Here is a 9,785-nt window from a genome sequence, read left to right as displayed (position 1 = left end):
AACCAGAGGGGAAGTGGGCTTGTGCATCTAGAATTCTGGGGAAAAAAAAATCAGTGGTAACAGTTATTGTCTGAGTCTTTGTGCTTATATATAAATGTCTCTTCTACTTTAAAAAGTATTCAATAATTGAGGTATAATCATAAAAAACCCAGTCCTGGTCAACTGATGTCACAATTCAGACCAGACTGTAATAGGTGGATGAGCACACAATCATGCAGTCTGGGCGGGGCCAGGGTATAATGCAGAGTCACCCCCAGAGACAGCTCAGACTCTGGAGAAGAGCCTAGACGAAGACATCAGAAACCCACCCTTGTGGCAAGGCTCTCATTCAGAAAATCACCAACATCCAACCACCCACCAGGAGAGCAGTTGCAGCTGACAGCTATCAAGTCCCATCAGAAGCAGCAGGCTACCTGATAAGAGAAAAAGAACAAGGTACTGGGAGGGATGGGAACATAGAGCAAGTAGCAGAGAGGTCACCCAGCTAGGGGTCAGAGGTGAAACTCTCCAAGAGACTATTTATTTACTCTTTATTAACTTATTTTCTGTGTTGCAAAAAGATCTGGAGACAGCTTACAAGGATTCATTCAATATAGTCATCTAAACACATTTTAAATAAAGACAGAGGGGGAAGGGCTAAAGGTTCTAAGCAGGTCACCCAGTCCAGGAGCAAGGTAAGGATCCAGTTCTGATGCCAGGTCTCAATTCAAACTAGCAGCCAAAGGAGCATTTGAACTAGAGGGTGCAAGGCTTCAAAGGAGATAATGGGCTTGGACTTTAAAAGATAAGTGGCGTTTTTATAGGTGAAGATGAAGTAACAAGCATTTTGGGCCAAGGGCAAGCTCTATTCCCTACACCAGGCCTGGGTAAAGTACTGAGCACAGTTATGAAGGGGAGGAGCCTTAGGAGATGGATGGGGCTGGAGGGGGAACAGCACCAAATCACACAGGGTCCTGAATGCCTGCTAAGGAGACTGATCTCCTTTTCAATCACTCAACAGGTTTCAAAGGTACTGAAGTATAGAAAACAACTTAGAGGTATGTCTTAGAAAATCTGTTGGATAATAAGGTAAATGGAGTGTCTGAATGTGAGTGCACTTAGGTATGGGAACGGGCAGGGATGAGTGTCTGTAACCAGGGTTACCTGGTTACTGTGATGTAAAGAGACTATGACATCACAGAAGAGCAGTAGGGACAGTGGGTGGGGATTCAAGTGGATGAGGGGGAGGAAATGGACTCAAGAGAGATTTCAGGGACTTCTGAGGAAATAGCTGCCTTCTATATTTGCATTTATGCCCCAAGACAGCTGTTCAGAGGGAGAGATACATGCTTTGACATCACTATTCACATGTTGGCACAAGGTGCTCTGAGTGGCTAAGGGACCCACAGGGGACTAGGGGGAGGAGCCATGATGCCTCCATTGTGAGGCGGTGATGGCCTCTCAGACTAAGGTCTCCCATTGGTGGAAGCTGGCCCAATGGCTGCCTCTGACTTGGTTAAAGCCTCTGTATCAGCAGGCAATGTGCTTGATTCTAATGGCAGCACCCCATATGATACATGGCAGCACCAGGTGCTCTCTGATTGGCTGAGGGACCCACAGTGAGAGGAGGGTAAAGGGAGGGGAGAGGAGCCATGATGCCTCACAGAAGAGGCATCATTCCTCTTCTCCACCTGCCATGGGTCCTTTAGCCAATCAGAGAGCACCTTTCATTGAGTTGTTAAGTGATGTCAGGGATGGTTTCTGCCACCCTCTCAAGTAGTTCTCCTAGGACTAGGTCTGGAGAGTGAAAGTGGGTGTCTTTCAGGAGACTACTACCTTCCAAGGCCACCCCTGTTGCTCTTAATGGCCTATCATATGGAGTGCTGCCATTACATGCATCACATGGTAGCACAAGGTGCTCTCCGAATGGCTGAATGACCCATGGGGGAGGGGCGGGGAGCAGCCATGATGCCTCCATTGTGAAGTGGCCTCTCAAGAAAAAGGTCTCCCATTGGTGGAAGCTGGCCCAATGGCTGCCTCTGACTTGGTTAAAGCCTCTGTATCAGCAGGCAATGTGCTTGATTCTAATGGCAGCACCCCATATGATACATGGCAGCACTAGGTGCTCTCTGATTGGCTGAGGGACCCACAGTGAGAGGAGGGTAAAGAGAGGGGAGAGGAGCCATGATGCCTCACAGAGGAGGCATCATTCCTCTTCTCCACCTGCCATGGGTCCTTTAGCCAATCAGAGAGCACCTTTCATTGAGTTGTTAAGTGATGTCAGGGATGGTTTCTGCCACCCTCTCAAGTCCTTCTCCTAGGACTAGGTCTGGAGAGTGAAAGTGGATGTCTTTCAGGAGACTACCACCTTCCAAGGCCACCCCTGTTGCTCTTAATGGCCTATCATATGGAGTGCTGCCATTACATGCATCACATGGTAGCACAAGGTGCTCTCCGAATGGCTGAATGACCCATGGGGGAGGGGCGGGGAGCAGCCATGATGCCTCCATTGTGAAGTGGCCTCTCAAGAAAAAGGTCTCCCATTGGTGGAAGCTGGCCCAATGGCTGCCTCTGACTTGGTTGAAGCCTCTGTATCAGCAGGCAATGTGCTTGATTCTAATGGCAGCACCCCATATGATACATGGCAGCACCAGGTGCTCTCTGATTGGCTGAGGGACCCACAGTGAGAGGAGGGTAAAGGGAGGGGAGAGGAGCCATGATGCCTCACAGAGGAGGCATCATTCCTCTTCTCCACCTGCCATGGGTCCTTTAGCCAATCAGAGAGCACCTTTCATTGAGTTGTTAAGTGATGTCAGGGATGGTTTCTGCCACCCTCTCAAGTCCTTCTCCTAGGACTAGGTCTGGAGAGTGAAAGTGGATGTCTTTCAGGAGACTACCACTTTCCAAGGCCACCCCTGTTGCTCTTAATGGCCTATCATATGGAGTGCTGCCATTACATGCATCACATGGTAGCACAAGGTGCTCACCGAATAGCTGAATGACCCATGGGGGAGGGGCGGGGAGCAGCCATGATGCCTCCATTGTGAAGTGGCCTCTCAAGAAAAAGGTCTCCCATTGGTGGAAGCTGGCCCAATGGCTGCCTCTGACTTGGTTAAAGCCTCTGTATCAGCAGGCAATGTGCTTGATTCTAATGGCAGCACCCCATATGATACATGGCAGCACCAGGTGCTCTCTGATTGGCTGAGGGACCCACAGTGAGAGGAGGGTAAAGGGAGGGGAGAGGAGCCATGATGCCTCACAGAGGAGGCATCATTCCTCTTCTCCACCTGCCATGGGTCCTTTAGCCAATCAGAGAGCACCTTTCATTGAGTTGTTAAGTGATGTCAGGGATGGTTTCTGCCACCCTCTCAAGTCCTTCTCCTAGGACTAGGTCTGGAGAGTGAAAGTGGATGTCTTTCAGGAGACTACTACTTTCCAAGGCCACCCCTGTTGCTCTTAATGGCCTATCATATGGAGTGCTGCCATTACATGCATCACATGGTAGCACAAGGTGCTCTCCGAATGGCTGAATGACCCATGGGGGAGGGGCGGGGAGCAGCCATGATGCCTCCATTGTGAAGTGGCCTCTCAAGAAAAAGGTCTCCCATTGGTGGAAGCTGGCCCAATGGCTGCCTCTGACTTGGTTAAAGCCTCTGTATCAGCAGGCAATGTGCTTGATTCTAATGGCAGCACCCCATATGATACATGGCAGCACCAGGTGCTCTCTGATTGGCTGAGGGACCCACAGTGAGAGGAGGGTAAAGGGAGGGGAGAGGAGCCATGATGCCTCACAGAGGAGGCATCATTCCTCTTCTCCACCTGCCATGGGTCCTTTAGCCAATCAGAGAGCACCTTTCATTGAGTTGTTAAGTGATGTCAGGGATGGTTTCTGCCACCCTCTCAAGTCCTTCTCCTAGGACTAGGTCTGGAGAGTGAAAGTGGATGTCTTTCAGGAGACTACTACTTTCCAAGGCCACCCCTGTTGCTCTTAATGGCCTATCATATGGAGTGCTGCCATTACATGCATCACATGGTAGCACAAGGTGCTCTCCGAATGGCTGAATGACCCATGGGGGAGGGGCGGGGAGCAGCCATGATGCCTCCATTGTGAAGTGGCCTCTCAAGAAAAAGGTCTCCCATTGGTGGAAGCTGGCCCAATGGCTGCCTCTGACTTGGTTAAAGCCTCTGTATCAGCAGGCAATGTGCTTGATTCTAATGGCAGCACCCCATATGATACATGGCAGCACCAGGTGCTCTCTGATTGGCTGAGGGACCCACAGTGAGAGGAGGGTAAAGGGAGGGGAGAGGAGCCATGATGCCTCACAGAGGAGGCATCATTCCTCTTCTCCACCTGCCATGGGTCCTTTAGCCAATCAGAGAGCACCTTTCATTGAGTTGTTAAGTGATGTCAGGGATGGTTTCTGCCACCCTCTCAAGTCCTTCTCCTAGGACTAGGTCTGGAGAGTGAAAGTGGATGTCTTTCAGGAGACTACTACTTTCCAAGGCCACCCCTGTTGCTCTTAATGGCCTATCATATGGAGTGCTGCCATTACATGCATCACATGGTAGCACAAGGTGCTCTCCGAATGGCTGAATGACCCATGGGGGAGGGGCGGGGAGCAGCCATGATGCCTCCATTGTGAAGTGGCCTCTCAAGAAAAAGGTCTCCCATTGGTGGAAGCTGGCCCAATGGCTGCCTCTGACTTGGTTAAAGCCTCTGTATCAGCAGGCAATGTGCTTGATTCTAATGGCAGCACCCCATATGATACATGGCAGCACCAGGTGCTCTCTGATTGGCTGAGGGACCCACAGTGAGAGGAGGGTAAAGGGAGGGGAGAGGAGCCATGATGCCTCACAGAGGAGGCATCATTCCTCTTCTCCACCTGCCATGGGTCCTTTAGCCAATCAGAGAGCACCTTTCATTGAGTTGTTAAGTGATGTCAGGGATGGTTTCTGCCACCCTCTCAAGTCCTTCTCCTAGGACTAGGTCTGGAGAGTGAAAGTGGGTGTCTTTCAGGAGACTACCACCTTCCAAGGCCACCCCTGTTGCTCTTAATGGCCTATCATATGGAGTGCTGCCATTACATGCATCACATGGTAGCACAAGGTGCTCTCCGAATGGCTGAATGACCCATGGGGGAGGGGCGGGGAGCAGCCATGATGCCTCCATTGTGAAGTGGCCTCTCAAGAAAAAGGTCTCCCATTGGTGGAAGCTGGCCCAATGGCTGCCTCTGACTTGGTTAAAGCCTCTGTATCAGCAGGCAATGTGCTTGATTCTAATGGCAGCACCCCATATGATACATGGCAGCACCAGGTGCTCTCTGATTGGCTGAGGGACCCACAGTGAGAGGAGGGTAAAGGGAGGGGAGAGGAGCCATGATGCCTCACAGAGGAGGCATCATTCCTCTTCTCCACCTGCCATGGGTCCTTTAGCCAATCAGAGAGCACCTTTCATTGAGTTGTTAAGTGATGTCAGGGATGGTTTCTGCCACCCTCTCAAGTCCTTCTCCTAGGACTAGGTCTGGAGAGTGAAAGTGGATGTCTTTCAGGAGACTACCACCTTCCAAGGACACCCCTGTTGCTCTTAATGGCCTATCATATGGAGTGCTGCCATTACATGCATCACATGGTAGCACAAGGTGCTCTCCGAATGGCTGAATGACCCATGGGGGAGGGGCGGGGAGCAGCCATGATGCCTCCATTGTGAAGTGGCCTCTCAAGAAAAAGGTCTCCCATTGGTGGAAGCTGGCCCAATGGCTGCCTCTGACTTGGTTAAAGCCTCTGTATCAGCAGGCAATGTGCTTGATTCTAATGGCAGCACCCCATAAGATACATGGCAGCACCAGGTGCTCTCTGATTGGCTGAGGGACCCACAGTGAGAGGAGGGTAAAGGGAGGGGAGAGGAGCCATGATGCCTCACAGAGGAGGCATCATTCCTCTTCTCCACCTGCCATGGGTCCTTTAGCCAATCAGAGAGCACCTTTCATTGAGTTGTTAAGTGATGTCAGGGATGGTTTCTGCCACCCTCTCAAGTAGTTCTCCTAGGACTAGGTCTGGAGAGTGAAAGTGGGTGTCTTTCAGGAGACTACTACCTTCCAAGGCCACCCCTGTTGCTCTTAATGGCCTATCAAATGGAGTGCTGCCATTACATGCATCACATGGTAGCACAAGGTGCTCTCCGAATGGCTGAATGACCCATGGGGGAGGGGCGGGGAGCAGCCATGATGCCTCCATTGTGAAGTGGCCTCTCAAGAAAAAGGTCTCCCATTGGTGGAAGCTGGCCCAATGGCTGCCTCTGACTTGGTTGAAGCCTCTGTATCAGCAGGCAATGTGCTTGATTCTAATGGCAGCACCCCATATGATACATGGCAGCACCAGGTGCTCTCTGATTGGCTGAGGGACCCACAGTGAGAGGAGGGTAAAGGGAGGGGAGAGGAGCCATGATGCCTCACAGAGGAGGCATCATTCCTCTTCTCCACCTGCCATGGGTCCTTTAGCCAATCAGAGAGCACCTTTCATTGAGTTGTTAAGTGATGTCAGGGATGGTTTCTGCCACCCTCTCAAGTCCTTCTCCTAGGACTAGGTCTGGAGAGTGAAAGTGGATGTCTTTCAGGAGACTACCACTTTCCAAGGACACCCCTGTTGCTCTTAATGGCCTATCATATGGAGTGCTGCCATTACATGCATCACATGGTAGCACAAGGTGCTCTCCGAATGGCTGAATGACCCATGGGGGAGGGGCGGGGAGCAGCCATGATGCCTCCATTGTGAAGTGGCCTCTCAAGAAAAAGGTCTCCCATTGGTGGAAGCTGGCCCAATGGCTGCCTCTGACTTGGTTAAAGCCTCTGTATCAGCAGGCAATGTGCTTGATTCTAATGGCAGCACCCCATATGATACATGGCAGCACCAGGTGCTCTCTGATTGGCTGAGGGACCCACAGTGAGAGGAGGGTAAAGGGAGGGGAGAGGAGCCATGATGCCTCACAGAGGAGGCATCATTCCTCTTCTCCACCTGCCATGGGTCCTTTAGCCAATCAGAGAGCACCTTTCATTGAGTTGTTAAGTGATGTCAGGGATGGTTTCTGCCACCCTCTCAAGTCCTTCTCCTAGGACTAGGTCTGGAGAGTGAAAGTGGATGTCTTTCAGGAGACTACCACCTTCCAAGGACACCCCTGTTGCTCTTAATGGCCTATCATATGGAGTGCTGCCATTACATGCATCACATGGTAGCACAAGGTGCTCTCCGAATGGCTGAATGACCCATGGGGGAGGGGCGGGGAGCAGCCATGATGCCTCCATTGTGAAGTGGCCTCTCAAGAAAAAGGTCTCCCATTGGTGGAAGCTGGCCCAATGGCTGCCTCTGACTTGGTTAAAGCCTCTGTATCAGCAGGCAATGTGCTTGATTCTAATGGCAGCACCCCATATGATACATGGCAGCACCAGGTGCTCTCTGATTGGCTGAGGGACCCACAGTGAGAGGAGGGTAAAGGGAGGGGAGAGGAGCCATGATGCCTCACAGAGGAGGCATCATTCCTCTTCTCCACCTGCCATGGGTCCTTTAGCCAATCAGAGAGCACCTTTCATTGAGTTGTTAAGTGATGTCAGGGATGGTTTCTGCCACCCTCTCAAGTCCTTCTCCTAGGACTAGGTCTGGAGAGTGAAAGTGGATGTCTTTCAGGAGACTACCACCTTCCAAGGACACCCCTGTTGCTCTTAATGGCCTATCATATGGAGTGCTGCCATTACATGCATCACATGGTAGCACAAGGTGCTCTCCGAATGGCTGAATGACCCATGGGGGAGGGGCGGGGAGCAGCCATGATGCCTCCATTGTGAAGTGGCCTCTCAAGAAAAAGGTCTCCCATTGGTGGAAGCTGGCCCAATGGCTGCCTCTGACTTGGTTAAAGCCTCTGTATCAGCAGGCAATGTGCTTGATTCTAATGGCAGCACCCCATATGATACATGGCAGCACCAGGTGCTCTCTGATTGGCTGAGGGACCCACAGTGAGAGGAGGGTAAAGGGAGGGGAGAGGAGCCATGATGCCTCACAGAGGAGGCATCATTCCTCTTCTCCACCTGCCATGGGTCCTTTAGCCAATCAGAGAGCACCTTTCATTGAGTTGTTAAGTGATGTCAGGGATGGTTTCTGCCACCCTCTCAAGTCCTTCTCCTAGGACTAGGTCTGGAGAGTGAAAGTGGATGTCTTTCAGGAGACTACCACCTTCCAAGGACACCCCTGTTGCTCTTAATGGTCTATCATATGGAGTGCTGCCATTACATGCATCACATGGTAGCACAAGGTGCTCTCCGAATGGCTGAATGACCCATGGGGGAGGGGCGGGGAGCAGCCATGATGCCTCCATTGTGAAGTGGCCTCTCAAGAAAAAGGTCTCCCATTGGTGGAAGCTGGCCCAATGGCTGCCTCTGACTTGGTTAAAGCCTCTGTATCAGCAGGCAATGTGCTTGATTCTAATGGCAGCACCCCATATGATACATGGCAGCACCAGGTGCTCTCTGATTGGCTGAGGGACCCACAGTGAGAGGAGGGTAAAGGGAGGGGAGAGGAGCCATGATGCCTCACAGAGGAGGCATCATTCCTCTTCTCCACCTGCCATGGGTCCTTTAGCCAATCAGAGAGCACCTTTCATTGAGTTGTTAAGTGATGTCAGGGATGGTTTCTGCCACCCTCTCAAGTCCTTCTCCTAGGACTAGGTCTGGAGAGTGAAAGTGGATGTCTTTCAGGAGACTACCACTTTCCAAGGACACCCCTGTTGCTCTTAATGGCCTATCATATGGAGTGCTGCCATTACATGCATCACATGGTAGCACAAGGTGCTCTCCGAATGGCTGAATGACCCATGGGGGAGGGGCGGGGAGCAGCCATGATGCCTCCATTGTGAAGTGGCCTCTCAAGAAAAAGGTCTCCCATTGGTGGAAGCTGGCCCAATGGCTGCCTCTGACTTGGTTAAAGCCTCTGTATCAGCAGGCAATGTGCTTGATTCTAATGGCAGCACCCCATATGATACATGGCAGCACCAGGTGCTCTCTGATTGGCTGAGGGACCCACAGTGAGAGGAGGGTAAAGGGAGGGGAGAGGAGCCATGATGCCTCACAGAGGAGGCATCATTCCTCTTCTCCACCTGCCATGGGTCCTTTAGCCAATCAGAGAGCACCTTTCATTGAGTTGTTAAGTGATGTCAGGGATGGTTTCTGCCACCCTCTCAAGTCCTTCTCCTAGGACTAGGTCTGGAGAGTGAAAGTGGATGTCTTTCAGGAGACTACCACCTTCCAAGGACACCCCTGTTGCTCTTAATGGTCTATCATATGGAGTGCTGCCATTACATGCATCACATGGTAGCACAAGGTGCTCTCCGAATGGCTGAATGACCCATGGGGGAGGGGCGGGGAGCAGCCATGATGCCTCCATTGTGAAGTGGCCTCTCAAGAAAAAGGTCTCCCATTGGTGGAAGCTGGCCCAATGGCTGCCTCTGACTTGGTTAAAGCCTCTGTATCAGCAGGCAATGTGCTTGATTCTAATGGCAGCACCCCATATGATACATGGCAGCACCAGGTGCTCTCTGATTGGCTGAGGGACCCACAGTGAGAGGAGGGTAAAGGGAGGGGAGAGGAGCCATGATGCCTCACAGAGGAGGCATCATTCCTCTTCTCCACCTGCCATGGGTCCTTTAGCCAATCAGAGAGCACCTTTCATTGAGTTGTTAAGTGATGTCAGGGATGGTTTCTGCCACCCTCTCAAGTCCTTCTCCTAGGACTAGGTCTGGAGAGTGAAAGTGGGTGTCTTTCAGG

General features: G+C 51.5%; 1 protein-coding gene across 1 annotated transcript in view; it reads left to right on the top strand.

Moving 5' to 3' along the window:
- Nucleotides 1-260: 260 nt before the first annotated feature.
- Nucleotides 261-9,785, top strand: part of MAP7D3 (MAP7 domain containing 3) — a 58,390-nt gene continuing 48,865 nt past the window's right edge. Inside the window, exons 1-2 of the mRNA XM_072956039.1 lie at nt 261-435; nt 1,001-1,037. The gene's annotated coding sequence lies outside the window, so the exon portion shown is untranslated. The remainder of the gene's footprint in view (nt 436-1,000; nt 1,038-9,785) is intronic.

This window comes from Vicugna pacos, chromosome X, assembly GCF_048564905.1.
Source record: "Vicugna pacos chromosome X, VicPac4, whole genome shotgun sequence".
Taxonomy (NCBI): domain Eukaryota; kingdom Metazoa; phylum Chordata; class Mammalia; order Artiodactyla; family Camelidae; genus Vicugna; species Vicugna pacos.
Note: the sequence above shows the minus strand (reverse complement) of the source record. Positions and strands in the feature narration are given on the sequence as shown.